The sequence below is a fragment of the Micromesistius poutassou genome (assembly GCF_964030765.1).
Source record: "Micromesistius poutassou genome assembly, chromosome: 9".
NCBI lineage: Eukaryota > Metazoa > Chordata > Actinopteri > Gadiformes > Gadidae > Micromesistius > Micromesistius poutassou.
In genome coordinates, this window is record NC_140279.1 from 15,069,514 (window position 1) to 15,092,112 (window position 22,599).

The following is a 22,599-nucleotide window of genomic DNA, read 5'->3' on the forward strand; positions in this document are numbered from 1 at the left end:
CCAGAGAGCGAACAGGTTGTCAGGTCCAGGCTCACGAGGAGAGAAAGAGAGAGAGAGAGAGAGAGAGTGCAGCTCAGTTGCCGAACAGCAGCTGAGCTGAACAAACACTCCTCTATTTGAATTAGGAAAATTTATTCACATATAGCGTATTTATGCATTTTACTCAATAACAATTGACGACCCAATAACATTTTTTTTTTTTAAACAAAACATTTTTACCAACATGTTTAATTTCTATCAATTTCATTACTCCGTTAATTCTCATCTAGAGCATCCTTGACCGCCAACAACAGCCGCCAACAAACCCGCCCCCAATTATATTGTATTAAATTTGGGTCTTAGGCCTATGGCCCACAAATCTTTGGCTATGGCCCACAAATGCTCAACAACGTTTCTTATTTCCTCATTCTTCCTCATGTGCTGGAGTTTCTTGATGCGCTCCAGGTAGCCAGGCTTGGCCTCTGACTTCTCTCCCTCTATCAGCAGGTCGATGTATTCAGGTGTTGAGAGTGGATCGGGCTTCAGAGCGATCTCCTTCAGGGTGTTGATACACTGGGCTGAGCACTTCATCAGCCCGACCATCTCGTCCTGTAGGCAGTCGTACTCCTGCTTCATCCTTTTGATGATGTCTTCAACGGACATTGCTTCTTTAGAGGCCTTCTCATACTTTTCCTTCAGCTCCTTGTAGGTTTGTTTCTCCGTCACCTGTTCATAGTCCCAGCGATACTTTTGGTTTAAATTAACCGACCAATGGCACTTGTTCTCACATTGTGTGCATTTGCCGTCTGATCCAATGGCAGGACAACGACTCTTGTCAGTATCGTTTGATGTGGAGCAGGGAAAGTGGCAGGTCGTTCGACATTGCTGACAGTTGAAGCAATTCCTTTTTTTGGAAATGTCAACTTGAACAGGTTTCATGATGCTGACCTCATACTGAAATTCCCCGTTGGCTGTGATCATTGCCTCGTATGTTTGGAGAATTTCAGATTCTTGTTCAATCTCCACAAGTTTAGCTAAACCCAATTTCACCTTAATCTGGAGATCTGGAGATTCTGAATGGAGATCTCCAGCTCACCTCTCTGTCTGAGCATCTCCTTGGTTAAGGTCAAGCTCTTGGTCTTAATGAAAGAGTAGAAAATAATCTTTTCATGCTGTTGGTTCCCATGCCCCAAAACATTTTATCAAACCCACCCCCGCCTTCATCATTATCATCATCATCATCATTGTCTTCACCTTTGTTGCTCGCACCAGGTACCTTGTCAGCAAACAAGGCAGAGTTATTGAATTTGAAGTGAATTGGTAAACCATCTTTCCTTTCATTACATGGGAGCCCAAACTCATTTACTGCGTCGAGAACCGGAGGGGGATGGCCATCTGCGAATGTCACCAAAATATGGATGTTCTCTGCCACATCTTTGCCAAATATGGAGATCACAGAGTCAAAGATGTATTTCTGTGGTTCTGTAAGCTGAGCTAGAGACGCTTTGGCCACGAAGCAGATGGTATCAATCTCGCTGACTCCATGTTCAGCTGAGAAAAGCCTTTGTAGCTGAGTTACAATCAACCTATCTCTCTCTGTGCCTCCTGTGTCTCCAAAACCCGGCGTGTCCACAATAGTCAGGGAGTAGTCGATCTGGAAGCCTTCATGGTTGAGCTTGTACACGGTGACTTCAGAGGTCTGGCTGTGAGCCTGAGCACCCCTGGGCACCCCTGCGGTCAGAGATAGGCTCGTTCAGCGCCTAGCTCTGGGGAGACCGCAGGGGTGCCCAGAGATAGGCTCGTTCAGCGCCTAGCTCTGGGGAGACCGCAGGGGTGCCCAGAGATAGGCTCGTTCAGAGCCTAGCTCTGGGCACCCCTGCGGTCGGGGAGACCATGGTGTAGCCTGCAGGGGCGAACTGGCCATCGGGAGGTTCGGGAGATTACCCGAACGGCCGGACGATTTCAGGCCGAGCCGGCCGGCCGTAATTTTTATTTATATTTTCATTTTTTTATTATATTATATTATATATTAGAATATATTATATTATATTATTTTTTTCAATTGAAGATGTAAAAAAAGAGAACAAGTAAGCCGTTATTTGGGCTGGCCTGCTGGATATTTGCTTACAGCGCGAAACGGAGCTCTGGCCTGACGGTAAAACGGGGCCGATGTATTACTGTCAATTTAGAGGGGGGATCACCCCCACAGTGTATGGGGGCAAAGCGAGCGGCCAAAGCGAGTGGCCGAACAGCCCCTCCAAACTTGGACTGCTCCGCGGTCTGTCATTTCTGATTGGCTCAGCCTGACACACGGTGGTCACTTACTTCCAGTTAATCTCAGTTACACAGAAATACGAAAAATGTCAAAAAGGAGAAAAGGTGGTGGAGAGGAAAAATAATTGGGTGGCGCTCAGAAGTTGAGGTTGAAAAGAAAAAAAATGTTAGAGCAAGACGCAGCCAAATGTGCTAAATTAACCGACCTTTTCCGTGGAAAAGCCAAGGTTGACGCCCCTGTCAGCGAGACCAATGATAAGGCAGGAACAGGACACAGCAGCATAGCTATGACAGGTGCGCTAGCGGACATGTTTGGCAATATAATAAGACTTAAACTAATTATGGAAAAGTACCAGAGACGTCGGAGAACCCGACGCAGTCTATTCATAATATTGTAATGACCACGGAAGAGGCAGTGAATGAAGTATTGATTAGACAGCGATTTATTAGATACCACCGCTAATAAACCATTGGAACACTTCAACACTGGTAACCACAGCAACGCCGGTAACCCCAACAAACCCTGTGAAGCCCAATCCCCATGAGAGTTCCCCCCCCCCCAGCTAAAAGTATTAAAGTTTAAACCTGGGTTTGCTCAGTGAGCACAACCGTATAATAAACGTTTAACGTGTAGCCGATAGTATTTTTCATGCAGATGTAGCTCTACACCGACAGATTCAGGGTCCAGCAGAGAGAAGCTAAACACTCCGCCGGCAGAGCAGCCGGAGGAGTCGGCATACGACCGAGAGGTCGGAACAATGGAGCGTCGGAGAAATTATATATACCCGAAATGAACTGACAGCTGTCTGCTGAAACATCACTTTCACAAATGAGTTTGTTGTTGCTGGTGACGTAAAGAGGTCAACCGGTGTCTCTATTACCACTAGTCGAAATGGGCACAGCGCCACTTATCGTACCGGGTCATGACACGCTTTGGCCAATGAATCGATTTACTCACCGCCATGTATACGCGGACAATTGCAGTTGTCCAATTGAGGAGCATAATCGAGCTATGGCTTTAATCGAATTAAGCTGTGCATGTAAACGTACTGAGTGTTGGACCTGGTGATTACAGCCTACAGTTGCAATGCAAATGAAAACTTGACACCTTTCAACTACAGAGGGCAACTGTAATTTCAATGGACAGCAATACAAAATATCAAACTCCACAATTGAAAAATACAATTCTATAGAGATTCCAAACAACAGAAGAGCAAACAGACCTAACATCCAAAGCTTCTCCTCGTGTTTCCCTATAATGTATGATTGGATTCCAACTTCTGCGCTGTTGTATTGTTTTTTTATTGTAGGCCTACTCAGAACAGACCAATAAGCGGGCTAAAGCAGAATAAACCGATACGCTATAGGCCTAATTAAATGTCTCTTTTTTATTCTGTCATGATCATAGTTGCCACACAATAATTGCGTATGAAACAGCGTTTAAAACAGCTTTAAGTTGGTCAAACGATGTTTGACGCCGTTTTGCAAATTACGGCGCAATTTGCGCAATGAACGCCGTTTCAAACGCCGTTTGACCAACTTTGAGCCGTTTTAAACGCTGTTTCATATGCAAATTAATACGGCTTAAAGTTGGTAAAACGGCGTTTAATATGCCATGAAGTTGGCCGTTAACTAACGGCGAATTGTGGCATAGGCCTATAGGCCCTAGGTCATTACCTCAAGATAATAATCTAATAATCTAAAGCGACTGCATCACCTTCTCTCCCATGATGTTCAGCAGCTCGCGGATTTCACAGTCTCTCCAGTAGAAGAATTTAAGCAAAACAACATTTAGGCTTATCATTTTTGCGAGACCAACCAGCACAGAAAACCAATGCATGATAAATGGCATAGAACTAGAAAGAGTATCCAAAATATAATTGATGGGAGTATTAATAGACAACTAATTAAGTTGGAAACCTCACATACATTACATTAAAGCCAAATTATCAAAATCAATAGCGATGCTGAATTAAACCAAAGACCAACTGAATCAAACCTCTCTACAAATAAACAGCTATACGAATTATAGGCCTACATTAAACCACCTACAGAAAACCAACAAATCCATCCATTATTAAATTAAGTTCAGATAAGTTTAATGTTCAAAGCAAATAATCACCAATTGCCGCATATCATACAGGAGTTGTTCCAAATGAGAGAAAGCAAATATAAGTTAGGAGGAACCTGTATATTCCACAAACCACCAATAATAAGAACCAATGCATAACTTCACTGTATTACAACAAAGGTTGTTAGTCTGTGGTGATGATGAGCTGAAAAAAATGTACCAATATATCAAAACTAAAAAAACTATTTTGAAACATTGCTATTTCTTGTTTGATGGTTATGGTTAATCTGTTATTTTTTTTGTTGATTTGTCTTAACTTATGAGCTGAACATCATAGACACTGATTAATTCAAACGGAATATTTATTTTCTATGAATAATTATGAAATAATAAGAAGGGGTAGGACCAGAAAAGTTTTCTCCCCCTTTTGAATAGCCTATGAACTTTATTATTTTACTTATGTCTGTGTTGCTTACGATCCTGATGATGTTCTTTTTTTTTTTTTGTATTCATCTCTCAGATCTCATAAGTCCCATGGGGACTACCAGAAGGGGCGAGACTTACAAGCTATATTGTTTGAGTTATATTTTTGTTGCTTGGGATCCTGAGGATCCCATTTGGTTTTTTTTATTTAAAAAAATGCATTTTCCTTTCTCATTATTTGGTTTGTACTATTTTTTTAACATAAAAAAATGAAAAATAAAAAATCGGGGAAAGGTTACCGCCCCTTTATCTACTTGGCCCGCCCAGAGAATTTGGCCCGACCGCCCATGATAAAATGAGCTACGACCGTACGAGCGAGTCGCGACGCATTGTTTTTTTACGGAGAGACATCATGGTTTGCAAACGAGCGAAGCATGGCAGTTGCTCAGTGTTTGGATGTACAAATGAACACAAAGGTCTATTTTTAGTTCCTTCATCCAAGCCTCTGAAGAACCAGTGGGTTAATTTTAGTTTCTCTGGAAATGCGCCGACACAACTTCCCAAAGTGTTGTATGTCTGCGCCAAACATTTCACCAACGACTGCTTCGTCAACTTGGGCCAATACAGAGCTGGACTTGCTGAACTTCTGAAAATTAAGTCTAGATCAATACCAACTCTCCTCGGCTTAGCTACAAACCTCGGGCAAGTAAGTAATCTAACGCTATATCATCGTGTTTTATTGTATATGGTTACCTTGTTGTTACCCGTTGAATGTGGCTGTAGCATTAGCGCTACAGCTAACAGCCCAGTTACTGTCGCTAATGTAAAGGTAGATAGCATCAGGTATGTGTGTGAATACACACATTGTAACGCGAGTGTTGTACACTTATTTGTTATTTGGATAACCGTTGTTGTTGTTAGCGTGTGCATCTCTGCAAACCAGGATGATCAGATGAGAATGGGCACAATTCGAGGCGTCTTACAGCAAAGGGGGTACAGGCACTGATCTCTACTGCTTGGATACCAAGGGAATGTCCCGAATCTTTAAGAATGTCTGGTCACCTTACTACAAACGAACACAACTGTCTTTTACCAGCTACGTGACCGCAGTAGTTCTAGCGTTTTACTGATGTGGAGATAATTATGGCCTGATAACTCTTCCTAAATACTTTAAAGAACTAAGATACTTTAAGTTAATCAAGTTCTGCCGCGAGGAGCCGAGTGTACAGGTTGGAAATCATCTTCTCATTCACCATCCAAAAGAGATGCTTCCTCCGTTGCAACTCCAGCACACACCCATAGAAAGCACATACCTTTATGTTTCAATGTGTCGTTAGTGGGGATTGACAATTATTCTGTGCAAATGAACAAATATGTATTGTGTGTGTGTTTCCTTCCTTATGTGGAAAGCAGCAGACCCCAGACAGCATTTCAATCAAGGTTGAAGAGGATATTGGTGGAGACATGCCCACTGTAGGTTAGTAATACACATTGCATCTATGCAATCAAACAACCTGGATCCACTGAGGATGTACTTGATGCTACCTGCGCTAAAAAGCCTGGTCCTCTTTTGGGGGAGGAGGGGGCTGGAGGAGACATCCCTCTCCAAAACTCTGAATCTGTGTCTGCAGTACAGATTCTAAACCCGCTGTGTCAGTTACATACACATACATTGAAATAATTTATTTGATGTGTTCAAATACACACTGCTTCCTTTTGTGCAAATAATGTATCAAAACAATTACTATGTCTTTTTTTTCTCCCTCTGCAGAAGACTGTGATGCCTTTGGAGATCACAGCATGCAACGCAGCGCCACCTTGGATAGTCTGCGTGTGAACACCCTTGGCTCCCCCCACATGTCCAGTCACAACGGGGAGCTGAGGATCCTGAGCGTCTATGGAAAAGGGGAGGGCCCACTGGCGGTGGACGGCCATGACACCTTCTTTACGGCGTTCAAAGTGGAGGCCCTGAACTCGCTGTCTGCCGACCACAGTGTGGCCAAGAGCCTGGATTGCGGCGAGCGGTCGGTCTGCCACGAGGAGCTGAGTGTGCAGGTTGGAAATCATCTTCTCATTCACCATCCAAAAGAGATGCTTCCTCCGTTACAACTCCAGCACACACCCATAGAAAGCACACACCTTTATGACTCAATGTGTCGTTAGTGGGGATTGACAATTATTCTGTGCAAATGAAAGCATGTGTCTTGTGTGTGTTTCCTTCTTTATGTGGAAAGCAGCAGAGCCCAGACACCATTTCAATCAAGGTTGAAGAGGATATTGGTGGAGACATGCCTGCTGTAGGTTAGTAATACACATTGTATCTATGCAAGCAAACAACCTGGATCCATTGAGGATGTACTCGATTCTACCTGCGCTAAAAAGCCTGGTCCTCTTTTGAAAAGCATCATGAGCAGAGCCTTGCTAAACACAAGGACTATGTCAGTGTTTCCCACACATAGGCCAATGTGTGGCACTGCGCCACAGATTGAACAACGAGCGCCACAAATTGATTACGCTTTTCTTATTTATTTTTACTTGAACGCGATTTTTAAATGTAACTCCGCCAGCCCCCCCTGTCATCAATCCCGTCCGTCTGCATGTAATCGCGCCCCCCCCCCCCGTCAACAATCCCGCCCGTCCGCCCGCAACGCAATTCCACCCCCCCTGTCAACAATCCCCCCCGTCCGCCCGCAACCCACCAATTCCACAACAATTCCACCCGCGGTTATAACGTAAGCATAATAAGCAGTGGAGGTTTTAGGCACAGGCGAAAAACGAGACACACGAGAAAGAAAATGATCTGCGCATCCCCCCCCCCCGTCAACAAATCCACCACACATTGCTACCTGGTCTGTGGGAAGCACTGTATGTATAAAGTTTATAATAGAATGGTTTACATCTTCTTCATGGCAGACGGGTATCAGGAATGCTGAGATTAGCTCTGACTCCCAATATTACTACAGTATTGGTAAAACATGTAATTGGAAACAACAGATGACCTGGGTTGTCTTCATGACTTCCCGCAGCCTTAAAAGGCAGAGATGTAGCGGTGCCTTCTCAGCTGGAGACTTTGACCCTTGACCACCCCAAGGGGGACAAGAAAAAGGCATAATCAACAAATAGAAAGAAAGAATGTCAAAATAAAATGTTTCCACTCCACAGGTGTTTACAAAGGACATACTGTTTCCCTTCGATTAAATAATTTATTAATACCTGTCTTAATATCTTCGCAGTCCTCTCTGCAGAAGACTGCGATGACATTAGAGACGGCAGCACACAGCGCGGCGCCTCCTCAGAGAGTCTGAGTGTGGACCCCCCTGGCTCCTCCCACATGTCCAGTAACAACGGGGAGCTGCGGATCCTGAGCGTCTACGGAAAAGGGGAGGGCCCACTGGAGGTGGATGGCCATGACACCCTCTTCACGGCGTCCGAACTGGAGGCTATGAGCTCGCTGTCCGCCGACGAGCGGCTCGTCCACTGTGAGGAGCTGGCGGGCGGCCGCAAGGGCCGGCCCTGTGTCTTGTGTGGCAAGGGTTTCCCCAAGAATGCCAAGATGATCATCCACATGCGTTCCCACACCGACAAGAAGCCGTACGAGTGCGACCAATGCATGAAGCGTTTCGGACAGAAGGGCAACCTGAAGATCCACATGAGGACTCACTCTGTGGAGAAGCCCTACAGCTGTGACCAATGCACAACGCGCTGCAGTGAACGCTCCAAACTGAAGGTCCACATGAGGATTCACACCGGGGAGATGCCCTACAGCTGTGACCAATGCATGAAGTGCTTCAGAATAAGCTCCTCCCTGAAGATCCATATGAGGACTCACACCGGGGAGAAGCCCTACAGGTGTGACCAATGCACGAAGTGCTTCAGATTGAGCTCTGCCCTGAAGATCCACATGAGGACTCACACCGGGGAGAAGCCCTACAGCTGTAACCAATGCATGAAGCGCTTCACACAGAAAGGCGCCCTTGATAGACACATGATGACTCACACCGGGGAGAAGCCCTACAGCTGTGACCAATGCATGAAGCGCTTCAGTGAAAGCTCCTCCCTGAAGATCCACATGATGACTCACACCGGGGAGAAGCCCTACAGCTGTGGCCAATGCACGAAGCGCTTCAGATTGAGCTCTGCCCTGAAGATCCACATGAGGACTCACACCGGGAAGAAGCCCTACAGGTGTGACCAATGCACAAAGCGCTTCAGATTGAACTCTCGCCTGAAGAGCCACATGAGGACTCACACCGGGGAGAAGCCCTACAGGTGTGACCAATGCACGAAGAGCTTCACACAGAGAAGCACCCTGAAGATCCACATGAGGACTCACACCGGGGAGAAGCGCTACAGGTGTGACCAATGCACAAAGCGCTTCAGATTTAGCTGTGACCTGAAGGTCCACATGAGGACTCACACCGGGGAGAAGCCCTACAGGTGTGACCAATGCACGAAGTGCTTCACACAGAGAAGCGCCCTGAAGATCCACATGAGGACTCACACCGGGGAGAAGCCCTACAGTTGTGACCAATGCACAAAGTGCTTCAGTGAAAGCTCCGGCCTGAAGATCCACATGAGGACTCACACCGGGGAGAAGCCCTACAGCTGTGACCAATGCATGAAGCGCTTCAGTGAAAGCTCCGCCCTGAAGATCCACATGAGGACTCACACCGGGGAGAAGCCCTACAGCTGTGACCAATGCACAAAGTGTTTCAGTGAAAGCTCCGCCCTGAAGATCCACATGAGGACTCACACCGGAGAGAGGCCCTACAGCTGTGACCAATGCATGAAGCGCTTCAGACAGAAAGGCGCCCTGAAGATCCACATGATGACTCACTCCGGGGAGAAGCCCTACAGCTGTGACCAATGCAGGAAGCGCTTCAGACAGAAAGGCGCCCTTGATAGGCACATGATGACTCACACTGGGGAGAAGCCCTACAGCTACCAGAGAATTGGTCCTGACTGCCCATGATAAAATGAGCTACGACCGTACGAGCGCCGCATTGTTTTTTTACGGAGAGACATCATGGTTTGCAAACGAGCGAAGCATGGCAGTTGCTCAGTGTTTGGATGTACAAATGAACATAAAGGTCTATTTTTAGTTCCTTCATCCAAGCCTCTGAAAAACCAGTGGGTTAATTTTTGTTTCTCTGGAAATGCGCCGACACAACTTCCCAAAGTGTTGTATGTCTGCGCCAAACATTTCACCAACGACTGCTTCGTCAACTTGGGCCAATACAGAGCTGGACTTGCTGATCTTCTGAAGAATAAGTCTAGATCAATACCAACTCTCCTCGGCTCAGCTACAAACCTCGGACAAGTAAGTAAACTAAAGCTATATCATCGTGTTGTTTTACTGTATATGGTTACCCATTAAATGTGGCTGTAGCATTAGCGCTACAGCTAACAGTCCAGTTACTGTCGCTATTGTAAAGGTAGATAGCATCAGGTATGTGTGTGAATACACACACTGTAACGTTTTGTTGTTGTACACTTCTTTGTCATTTGGATAACCGTTCTGTTGTTCGTGTAAGAGTGTGCACCTCTGCAAACCAGGGTGATCAGATGAGAATGGGCACAATCGAGGCGTCTTACAGCAAAGGGGGTACAGGCACTGATCTCTACTGCTTGGATACCAAGGGAATGTCCCGAATCTTTAAGAATGTCTGGTCACCTTACTACAAACGAACACAACTGTCTTTTACCAGATATGTGACCGCAGTAGTTCTAGCGTTTTACTGATGTGGAGATAATTATGGCCTGATAACTCTTCCTAAATACTTTAAAGAACTAAGATACTTTAAGTTAATCAAGTTCTGCCGCGAGGAGCCGAGTGTACAGGTTGGAAATCATCTTCTCATTCACCATCCAAAAGAGATGCTTCCTCCGTTGCAACTCCAGCACACATCCATAGAAAGCACATACCTTTATGTTTCAATGTGTCGTTAGTGGGGATTGACAATTATTCTGTGCAAATGAAATAATATGTATTGTGTGTGTTTCCTTCCTTATGTGGAAAGCAGCAGACCCCAGACACCATTTCAATCAAGGTTGGAGAGGATATTGGTGGAGGCATGCCCACTGTAGGTTAGTAATTGCATCATTGCATCTATGCAATCAAACAACCTGGATCCACTGAGGATGTACTTGATGATGACGAGCGGCTCGTCCACCGCGAGGAGCTGGCGGGCGGCCGCAAGGGCCGGCCCTGTGACTTGTGTGGCAAGGTTTTCCCCAACAATGCCAAGATGATCGTCCACATGCGTTCCCACACCGACGAGAAGCCGTACGGGTGCGACCAATGCATGAAGCGTTTCGGGCAGAAGGGCAACCTGAAGATCCACATGAGGACTCACACCGGGGAGAAGCCCTACAGCTGTGACCAATGCATGAAGCACCTCAGAATAAGCTCCTCCCTGAAGATCCACATGAGGACTCACACCGGGGAGAAGCCCTACAGCTGTGACCAATGCATGAAGCGCTTCAGACAAAGATCTGCCCTGAAGATCCACATGAAGACTCACTCTGGGGACAAGCCCATGGCCGTGTTGCCCCGTAGTTTGGTCTTCATGCTCTTCTGAAAATCGTATGTCGGCCACCGTTGCCTAGCTTTCTGTCCGTTTTGTTTTTTTCTTTCCCCCCTGCTCATCTGTCCTGTCAAGTCCGCCCCAGCAACGAAACGTTAGTACATGTGCTTGATGGGTCAACACAACAGTAATGTTATCAACAAGTGTGACCAATAAAATGCAAGTGTTAAAGAGCTCTCGTTGATGGGCTGCCCGATCCGTACAACACAGCGATCCCAAAGACAACGTGAAAAATAAATGTAAGCATTTGAAAAACAATCAATAAATATTGTTGTATAGCTATTGACTAAGTAATGGGGTAGCGCCCACACAAGCTACATTTTCTCAAGCATTTCTGAAGTTCCAGAGCAGCAGAGCTTTTAACTGCACTCTGAAATAAAACTGCAAAAGGATCAGTAAAAAAGTGACGTCTCCGTCATTTTGAAATAATCGTAATTAAATGTGTAATTTAAAAATATATGTATTACTTGGCAAATTCTAATCTTATACACTAATACAGTTTTAATTCACAAAATTCAACAAATTCACTCATTCCCTTTTCAAAAAGAAGTGGAGAATTGTCACAAAAGGGCTCCTCAAGATGCAGATAAAAACTTCAAAACAATGGACAATTTCTCTAGAAGTGTTACTGTTTATTAAAAAGGCATGAATGTTTTTAGAAATGGATTTGTGGCCTTTGTGCCCTCAGAAAATTGCCCCGCTGCAGGCCAAGTAGCCTTGCCACTAAAATCACAAAATTCCAGGCCTGGTGTGCACATGCTGAAGCTCAAGAGCAATGCAGTGCTTTGACACGGGGCAACGGAACGCTTTGATTGACACCTCTATCCTGTATTCGTTGAAATGATTGCTTTAAGTTTATTTTCATCATGATTGAAGACGCTTTCCAACTCTTTATTTGCATTCTGTTTTTATTGTCAATTGATGTGTTTGATGAATAACTTATTCTTAGGACACTTCGGACAGCAAAATACATTTCATTTCAGAGCTTGATCCTGGGAAGGTACAGGCAGCGAAATGACCACGCATACATTCAATGAGACGATGGGTGTGCATGATTCTTATTTGAAACGTTCACATCGTGGGTAAATGCAAAGGTATCAACGGTGAGGAGGAGTAACAAGAGAGTTTAGGATTGGCCAGAGGGGAGACAAGTTAAATTGCAATACACTATGAGTGAAGTTGACAGTGCTGCAAGACTTTGAAGCAGTGGTTCTCAAACTTTTTCGGTCATCCCCCACTTTGGTCAAGGGGGATTTTTCAAGCCCCACCTACCCCCATCGACCCAACAAAATGCTAATGAAATACACCAAGCTTAACGTTTCCAAATTTATTGAAGTAACATGTATCTAAATTATAACTCAATAACATCAAATATCAGCACGTTCAACAATAGACCAAATAAAAGTGCAGCTGTGTCATAACTTGCATCAAGTTCAAAAATAGAGAATATAAAAGTGAAGCTGTGTCATGACTTGTATCAAGTTCAAAAAAATAACTTATGAGACCTAACCCTGCGTGGCTGCAAAGCTGCAAGCTTAAAATGTTAAAATGTATTAAAAAAAAAAAAAAATCATTGTTAGTGACACAGCTACAAAATATGCGAGCAATGCCCCCGGCCGAGAAGCGAGCTCGAGTGTCAGCGGACACACTATCGGACGTAGAGGATTCCAGTGATGAGGCTCCGCAGCATCGGGACGAACCTGCCTCTTGATTACGACACCTAAAGATGACTCTTTTGGTGTGTGATCGTAGTGGGGAGAGCACGGTCGTTCATTCCCAATATTGCTCAGATTGACAGATTTATCCTCGCCATCCCTGCTCAGTGCATCTAGCGCAGCAAGCGAGCGAGTGGTGCTGGATCTGAGAGATAGCCTATTCAGGAGCGGAGGAGTCAACTAAAACCGTCAACAGTGGATGATGTGCTTTTTTGCACGGCAATCTAAAGCACCACGCCAAACCCCGCTAGTGTAATTCCCCGGCGTTCCATCTTATGTGTCTAAGTTTCCTTCGGGTGCGGGTCTGGCGTCGGTATCAATTTATAGCGGGTCTGGTCGGGTGCGGAATGTAATTCGCGCTACTCTCGGAACACGGGTCAGATGTGGGTTTAAGTTTTGCGGGTAAGGACGGGTGCCAAAAACCAGCGTAGGGCCCCGAAAACCTTAGCAGCGGGCCTGGGTGTGGGTTTGCAAAATAAGAGCCGTGCAGGACTCTGCTCTGCTTATCTCTCTCCATCCCGCTCTGCCTCTGGCTCACACACACGCGTCACTTTTTTAGATCCCCTTCAGCGCGAAACATGTAGGCCTATTTGCCACATCTTGCTCCGACTGTTGACAAATTTTAAAATGTTTAGCTACCCTGGCCTACACCCAAATTTAGGATTGAGTTGCAATCGGCAAGGCAGGTTAACGAGCAGCGACGCGGCGCCCCGGATATAGAATGACGAGTTGGAGCGCGGCGACGGCACCTATTTTATTGCATGAACAAATATCAATATATAGGCCTATCTTATATCGACATTCTGATTGAAAATACGACATATGACTTTTGGCCAATATCACCCAGCCCTACTGTCAAGCTTTCGCTTCTACCATAATTTTCAGTGACATTTCCTTCCGTTTGTCGCGTCTCACCTGTCACGTCTCTATTCCCCACCAGTGGGGCGCGCCCCACACTTTGAGAACCGCTGCTTTAAAGGAATCTACACAACAAAGAAGTCAATTGGCCTCAGTGTTTGACCTGGTGATTACAGCCTACAGTTGCAATGCAAATGAAAACTTGACACCTTTCAACTACAGAGGGCAACTTGTTGTAATTTCAATGTAGGCCTACAGCAATACAAAATATCAAACTCCACAATTGAAAAATACAATTCTATAGAGATTCCAAACAACAGAAGTGCAAACAGACCTAACATCCAAAGCTTCTCCTCGTGTTTCCCTACATGTATGATTGGATTCCAACTTCTGCGCTGTTATATATATATATATATTTTTTTTTATTATTGTAGGCCTACTCAGAACAGACCAATAAGCGGGCTAAAGCAGAATAAACCGATACGCTCTATAGGTCTAATTAAATGTCTCTTTTTTTATTCTGTCATGATCATAGTTGCCACACAATAATTGCATAGGCCTATGAAACGGCGTTTAAAACGGCTTTAAGTTGGTCAAACGGCGTTTGAAACGCCGTTTTGCATGCAATGAACGGCGCTTCAAATGCCGTTTGACCAACTTTTAGACGTTTTAAACTCCGTTTCATATGCTAATTAATACGGCGTAAAGTTGGTAAAACGGCGTTTAATAGCCTACGCCGTGAAGTTTGCCGTTTACTAACGGCGAATTGTGGCATAGGCCGGCCCTACGTCATTACAGCAAGATCTAAAGCGACTGCATCACCTTCTCTCCCATGATGTTCAGCAGCTCGCGGATTTCACAGTCTCTCCAGTAGAAGAATTTAAGGAAAACAACATTTAGGCCTATCATTTTTGCGAACAGACCAACCAACACAGAAAACCAACGCATGATAAATGGCATAGAACTAGAAAGAGAAATATAATTGATTGGAGTCAGCGCCGTCGTATAGGGGGGAAAGGTTATGACAATTATAAGGGCCCACAGCCCGCTAGGGCCCACACACAGCCCCCAGTAGCCTCTATGACAAAATGATTATGTATACACTGAACTAATATATATTCATACGAATGAATCCGAATTAAAACAAAGCCACAAATCATACAATATTCAAATTTTAATAATTTCAATAATCCCCTTGGCCCCTTCTTAAAAAATGGTTTGGTCCACACCGCGGTTCGTTCTTCCCAGGGACGTGCACACTCAGGAGTTTTGAGGGGCAGGTGCCGAATTGTTGACGTGGGGGGGGGGGGGGAGGGGGTTTGATCGCGGACGAGCGCTATTGCGGGCGCGATTGTTGAGGGTGGATCGCGGACGAGCGCTATTGTTAACGGGGGGTTGGATCGCGGACGAGCGCTATTGCGGGCGCGATTGTTGACGGGGGGAGGGGGTTGGATCGCGGACGAGCGCTATTGTTAACGGGGGGTTGGATCGCGGACGAGCGCTATTGCGGGCGCGATTGTTGAAGAACACTCTTTTAATACGAGGCAAAAATGTGCACGTGCCTGGTTCTTCCCATGGTTCTTCCTCATCGGAAGTGAGTGAGCGATGAGACTTACAGTGAACAAACAAGCCAATTTAAACTTTAGTTGAGATTAGATTAGGCTTGTTGTTGTTGTTTTTGATATTTGTTTTACAACAACGTATTCCATGTGCTCTTTGTTTCACTTGCACATTTAAGTTAAATGCTACATATTTACCTGTGGACTATCTTGAGCCAGGACACTTTGTTTTTTGCATATCAGTGCCTGATTGTTAAATACAATAAAATACCCACACCTATTTGTTGAGTGATTAATTGAAAATGTATTTGCAATCAGAGGTGTAATAACGTGTTGCAAATCAGGGAAATCAGAATAAGACAATTAATATTACATAATTTACATAATAATACTCTGACTTGTTAAGTCGTTAAATGTAAAAAGGGAAACAAATTGGGTGTATTACACCAGGCACCGTCAAGAACACTGAAAAACAAGAACATTTAAGGTGGCAATGAATGGGGGAGAGGGGCCCACACCGATATTCTTTCAGGGGGCCCAGAATTCCTAGCAACTGCCCTGATTGGAGTATTAATAGACAACTAATTAAGTTGGAAACCTCACATACATTCAGTAGCGGTTCTACATTGAATTGCACCCCGCCCCGGGCGAGACCCCCTCCGTGCGCCCCCCCCCCCTCGAAAAGTTGTTAACGGGTGGGTGGGTGGGGGGGGGGGGGGGGGCACGCGATTGCGGTCTGGTGGAGTTGTTGACGGGCAATGCCGCCCTGGGCGGCTGCCCACTTTGCCCGTACCTAAAACCGCCACTGCATACATTACATTAAAGCCAAATTATCTAAATCAATATCAATGCTGAATTAATCCAAAGACCAACTGAATCAAACCTCTCTGTATACGTTGGACTGCTTCATATATTAGGCCTACAAAACAAATACACAGCTATACGAATTATAGGCCTACATTAAACCACCTACAGAAAACCAACAAATCCATCCGTTATTAAATTAAGTTCAGATAAGTTTAATGTTCAAAGCAAATAATCACCAATTGCCGCATAGCATACAGGAGTTGTTCCAAATGAGAGAAAGCAAATATGAGTTAGGAGGAACCTGTATATTCCACAAACCACCCATAATAAGAACCAATGCATAACTTCACTGTATTACAACAAAGGTTGTTAGTCTGTGGTGATGATGAGCTGAAAAAAATGTACCAGGCCTATATCAAAACTAAAAAAACTCTTTTGAAACATTGCTATTTCTTGTTTGATGTTTTTGGTTAATCTGTTATTTTTTTGTTATCGTTTTGTCCAAAAGCTTTGATTTGTTTTAACTTATGAGCTGAACATCATAGACACTGATTAATTCAAACGGAATATTTATTTTAGGTAGGACCAGAAAAGTTTTAAACTTCTCCTCCTTTTGAACATGAACTGTATTATTTGAGTAATGTCTGTGTTGCTTACGATCCTGATGATATTTTTGTTTTATTTTATTTTTTTGCATTTTTGCATTCATATTTTACGAACTCATAGGTCCCATGGGGACTACCGGAAGGGGCGAGACTTACGAGCTATATTGTTTGAGTTATGTTTTTGTTGCTTGGGATCCTGAGGATCCCAAATTTTTAGCATTTTCTTTCTCATTATTTTGTTTGTACTATTTTTAACATTAAAAAAAATGAAAAATAAAAAAAATCGGGGAAAGGTTACGTCCCCTTTATCTACTTGGCCCGCCCAGAGAATTTGGCCCGACCGCCCATGATAAAATGAGCTACGACCGTACGAGCGACGCATTGTTTTTTTCCGGAGAGACATCATGGTTTGCAAACGAGCGAAGCATGGCAGTTGCTCAGTGTTTGGATGTACAAATGAACACAAAGGTCTATTTTTAGTTCCTTCATCCAAGCCTCTGAAGAACCAGTGGGTTAATTTTAGTTTCTCTGGAAATGCGCCGACACAACTTCCCAAAGTGTTGTATGTCTGCGCCAAACATTTCACCAACGACTGCTTCGTCAACTTGGGCCAATACAGAGCTGGACTTGCTGAACTTCTGAAAATTAAGTCTAGATCAATACCAACTCTCCTCGGCTTAGCTACAAACCTCGGACAAGTAAGTAAACTAACGCTGTATCATCGTGTTGCTTTACTGTATATTGTTACCTTGTTGTTACCCTTTGAATGTGGCTGTAGCATTAGCGCTACAGCTAACAGTCCAGTTGCTGTCGCTAATGTAAAGGTAGATAGCATCAGGTATGTGCGTGAATACACACACTGTAACGCGAGTGTTGTACACTTCTTTGTTAATTGGATAACCGTTCTGCTGTTCGTGTTAGAGTGTGCACCTCTGCAAACCAGGATGATCAGATGAGACTGGGCACAATTCGAGGCGTCTTACAGCAAAGGGGGTACAGGCACTGATCTCTACTGCTTGGATACTAAGGGAATGTCCCGAATCTTTAAGAATGTCTGGTCACCTTACTACAAACGAACACAACTGTCTTTTACCAGCTACGTGACCGCAGTAGTTCTAGCGTTTTACTGATGTGGCGATAATTATGGCCTGATAACTTTTCCTAAGTACTTTAAAGAACTAAGATACTTTAAGTTAATCAAGTTCTGCCGCGAGGAGCCGAGTGTGCAGGTTGGAAATCATCTTCTCATTCACCATCCAAAAGAGAGGCTTCCTCCGTTGCAACTCCAGCACACACCCATAGAAAGCACATACCTTTATGACTCAATGTGTCGTTAGTGGGGATTGACAATTATTCTGTGCAAATGAAATAATATGTATTGTGTGTGTGTTTCCTTCCTTATGTGGAAAGCAGCATACCCCAGACACCATTTCAATCAAGGTTGAAGAGGATATTGGTGGAGGCATGCCCACTGTAGGTTAGTAATACACATTGCATCTATGCAATCAAACAACCTGGATCCACTGAGGATGTACTTGATGCTACCTGCGCTAAAAAGCCTGGTCCTCTTTTGGGGGAGGAGGGGGCTGGAGGAGACATCCCTCTCCAAAACTCTGAATCTGTGTCTGCAGTACAGATTCTAAACCCTCTGTCAGTTACATACACATACATTTAAATCATTTCTTTGATGTGCTCAAATACACACTGCTTCCTTTTGTGCAAATAATGTATCAAAACAATTACTATGTCTTTTTTTTCTCCCTCTGCAGAAGACTGTGATGCCTTTGGAAATCACAGCATGCAGCGCGGCGCCACCTTGGATAGTCTGCGTGTGGACACCCCTGGCTCCCCCCACATGTCCAGTCACAACGGGGAGCTGAGGATCCTGAGCGTCTACGGAAAAGGGGAGGGCCCACTGGCGGTGGACGGCCATGACACCCTCTTCACGGCGTTCAAAGTGGAGGCCCTGAACTCTCTGTCTGCGGACCACAGCGTGGCCAAGAGCCTGGATTGCGGCAAGCGGTTGGTCTGCCACGAGGAGCTGAGTGTGCAGGTTGGAAATCATCTTCTCATTCACCATCCAAAAGAGAGGCTTCCTCCGTTACAACTCCAGCACACACCTTTATGACTCAATGTGTCGTTAGTGGGGATTGACAATTATTCTGTGCAAATGAAAGCATGTGTCTTGTGTGTGTTTCCTTCTTTATGTGGAAAGCAGCAGAGCCCAGACACCATTTCAATCAAGGTTGAAGAGGATATTGGTGGAGACATGCCTGCTGTAGGTTAGTAATACACATTGTATCTATGCAAGCAAACAACCTGGATCCATTGAGGATGTACTTGATTCTACCTGCGCTAAAAAGCCTGGTCCTCTTTTGAAAAGCACCATGAGCAGAGCCCTGCTAAACACAAGGACTACGTATACAGTTCATAGTAGAATGATTTTCATCTTCTTCATGGCAGACGGGTATCAGGAATGCTGAGATTAGCTCTGACTCCCAATATTACTAAGTATTACTTACTTATGTAATTGGAAACAACAGATGACCTGGGTTGTCTTCATGACTTCCTGCAGCCTTAAAAGGCGGAGATGTAGCGGTGCCTTCTCAGCTGGAGACTTTAACACTTGACCACCCCAAGGGGGACAAGGAAAAGGCATAATCAACAAATAGAAAGAAAGAATGTCAAAATAAAATGTTTCCACTCCACAGGTGTTTACAAAGTACATACTGTTTCCCTTCGATTAAATAATTAATTAATATCTGTCTTAATATCTTCGCAGTCCTCTCTGCAGAAGACTGCGATGACATTAGAGACGGCAGCACACAGCGCGGCGCCACCTCAGAGAGTCTGCGTGTGGACCCCCCTGGCTCCTCCCACATGTCCAGTAACAACGGGGAGCTGCGGATCCTGAGCATCTACGGAAAAGGGGAGGGCCCACTGGAGGTGGACGGCCATGACACCCTCTTCACGGCATCCAAACTGGAGGCTATGAGCTCGCTGTCCGCCGACGAGCGGCTCGTCCACTGTGAGGAACTGGCGGGCGGCCGCAAGTGGCAGCCCTGTGTCTTGTGTGGCAAGGTTTTCCCCAACAATGCCAAGATGATCGTCCACTTGCGTTCCCACACCGACGAGAAGCCGTACGGGTGTGACCAATGCATGAAGCGTTTCGGACAGAAGGGCAACCTGAAGATCCACATGAGGGCTCACTATGTGGAGAAGCCCTACAGCTGTGACCAATGCACAATGCGCTGCAGTGAACGCTCCAAACTGAAGGTCCACATGAGGACTCACACCGGGGAGAAGCCCTACAGCTGTGACCAATGCATGAAGTGCTTCAGTGAACTCTCCAACCTGAAGGTCCACATGAGGACTCACACCGGGGAGAAGCCTTACAGCTGTGACCAATGCAAGAAGTGCTTCAGTATAAACTCCTCCCTGAAGATCCATATGAGGACTCACACCGGGGAGAAGCCCTACAGCTGTGACCAATGCATGAAGCGCTTCACACAGAAAGGTGCCCTTGATAGACACATGATGACGCACACCGGGGAGAAGCCCTACAGCTGTGACCAATGCACGAAGCGCTTCACTAAAATCGTCTCCCTGAAGACCCACATGAGGACTCACACCGGGGAGAAGCCCTACAGCTCTACAGCTGTGACCAATAAACGAAGCGCTTCAGTGAAAGCTTCTACCTGAAGATCCACATGAGGACTCACACCGGGGAGAAGCCCTACAGCTGTGACCAATGCACGATGTGCTTCAGATTGAGCTCTGCCCTGAAGATCCACATGAAGACTCACACCGGGGAGAAGCCCTACAGGTGTGACCAATGCACGAAAAGCTTCACACAGAGAGGCGCCCTGAAGATCCACATGAGGACTCACACCGGGGAGAAGCCCTACAGCTGTGACCAATGCACGAAGAGCTTCAGTGACCGCTCCTTCCTGAAGATCTATATGAGGACTCACACCGGGGAGAAGCCCTACAGCTGTGACCAATGCATGAAGCGCTTCAGACAGAAAGGCGTCCTTGATAGGCACATGATGACTCACTCCGGGGAGAAGCTGTGACCAATGCAGGAAGCGCTTCGGACAGAAATGGGCCCTTGATAGACTCATGATGAGCCACACCGGGGAGAAGCCCTACAGATGTGACCAATGCGCTTCAGAGAGAGCTCTGCCCTGAAGAGCCACGTGATGACTCATACCGGAGAGAGGCCCTATAGGTGCAGATCCACATGAAAACTCACTCTGGGGAGAAGCCCATGGCCGTGTTGCCCTGTAGTTTGGCCTTGATGCCCTTCTGAAAATGGTATGCCCATCGGCCACCGTTACCTTGGTGCCTAGAGCTTTTTTTTTCATTTGCTCATTTGCCTTTTTTCCTTCCTTGTATTTTTCTGCCCCGGCAATGAAATGTTAGTACATTAATGTAACAGTAATTTTATCAACAAGTGTGACCAATAAAATGCAAGCGTTAAAGAGCTCTCGTTGACGGGCTGCCCGATCTGTACAGCACAGCGATCCCAAAAATAGCGTGAGCATTCGAAAAATCATCAACAAATAGCTGTTTTCTGAATCGTATAGCTTTTGAGTAGCTTAGCTATTTTATTGACCAAGTAATGGGGTAGGTATAGATCTCAGGGATGCTTGAGTCAGTTTACGGTCCCCCCCTCTAGAATGCAGCATCATTCTAATCAGAAGTTTCCTAGCATTGTTCACCCTTCACTCCTTGTTTGTCTAACGAAAGTTAAGCGAAAAGATGATTTGTTTTTCATGTTAACTTCAGGTGTCAAAGATATCAATGAATTAAACGAGAACTATTTTTTAAATGTTAAATCAAACGTTTGACACATTGCATCAAGGGATAATATCATGTACATTATCCAGATTACATGGATACTTAAGAAATTTATAATTTGACAAAATATAACTATCATTGACAATAACAGCTCTAAAAATGTGAGATGCCCACGCCGACCTGTTTTTTTATTTTTAGATCACCCACCAATTCCATCGCTTCCAATTGGGCTAGCCAATCACACCGGATCCCATCTCACCTCATGGACCTGCAATCTGGGTCATTGACCGTTAGTTGATTTCCACGCTCCGTTGAGAAAAGATGGTATAGGCTCCTGTAGAAGCCACAAAAATCAGACATGTGCTTAGATAAACACGTTTATTCACAATTTCATTTGAAGCCACTACACTAACCATAATCCTAAAGTAGCCTTACACAACGCATGACGACACTATACACACACACACACACACACACACACACACACACACACACACACACACACACACACACACACACACACACACAATATGACAACTTGTATAAACTAGAAAAAAACATTTCCTGCAGTGATGTATTGTGCAAAGAGAGGTTGAAATATGTTTAAGTAAAGGCACATAGTTTAAATGTTAAATGGCTTAAATCAAGTGAAGGGATTTGAACATTCTAAATGGATAATGTAAACAATGTAAACCTGCACATCATTTAAAAATGTAAAATGGCGGAAAACACATGAAGTGAACATAGTGAATGTGATCCAGTTTAAATACATTTGAGATAAAATCCCAGACAATTAGAATATCAGTTACCTGTGAAGAGTAATTTGTCTTAGTGTGTGTGGTGAACAATAGGCTACAGGACATTTTAAAATAAGGTGAGTTAAAAAGGAAATAGTCCAAGGCAAATGTTTGATCCTCA

The 22,599-nt window shown here is 44.9% G+C and overlaps 2 pseudogenes across 2 annotated transcripts; one reads left to right on the forward strand and one right to left on the reverse strand.

Moving 5' to 3' along the window:
- Nucleotides 1-315: 315 nt before the first annotated feature.
- LOC311353096 lies at nt 316-1,903 on the reverse strand (annotated as a pseudogene). Its single transcript has 2 exons — nt 1,897-1,903; nt 316-1,710 (listed from the first exon to the last, which is right to left on the reverse strand). The product of its transcript is annotated as an uncharacterized misc_RNA (transcript).
- A 4,701-nt stretch (nt 1,904-6,604) lies between these two features.
- LOC311353097 lies at nt 6,605-20,954 on the forward strand (annotated as a pseudogene). The gene is made up of 8 exons: nt 6,605-7,048; nt 7,993-9,702; nt 10,862-11,326; nt 17,437-17,576; nt 18,292-18,355; nt 18,648-18,931; nt 19,094-19,160; nt 19,673-20,954. The product of its transcript is annotated as an uncharacterized misc_RNA (transcript).
- The last annotated feature ends 1,645 nt before the right edge of the window (nt 20,955-22,599 follow it).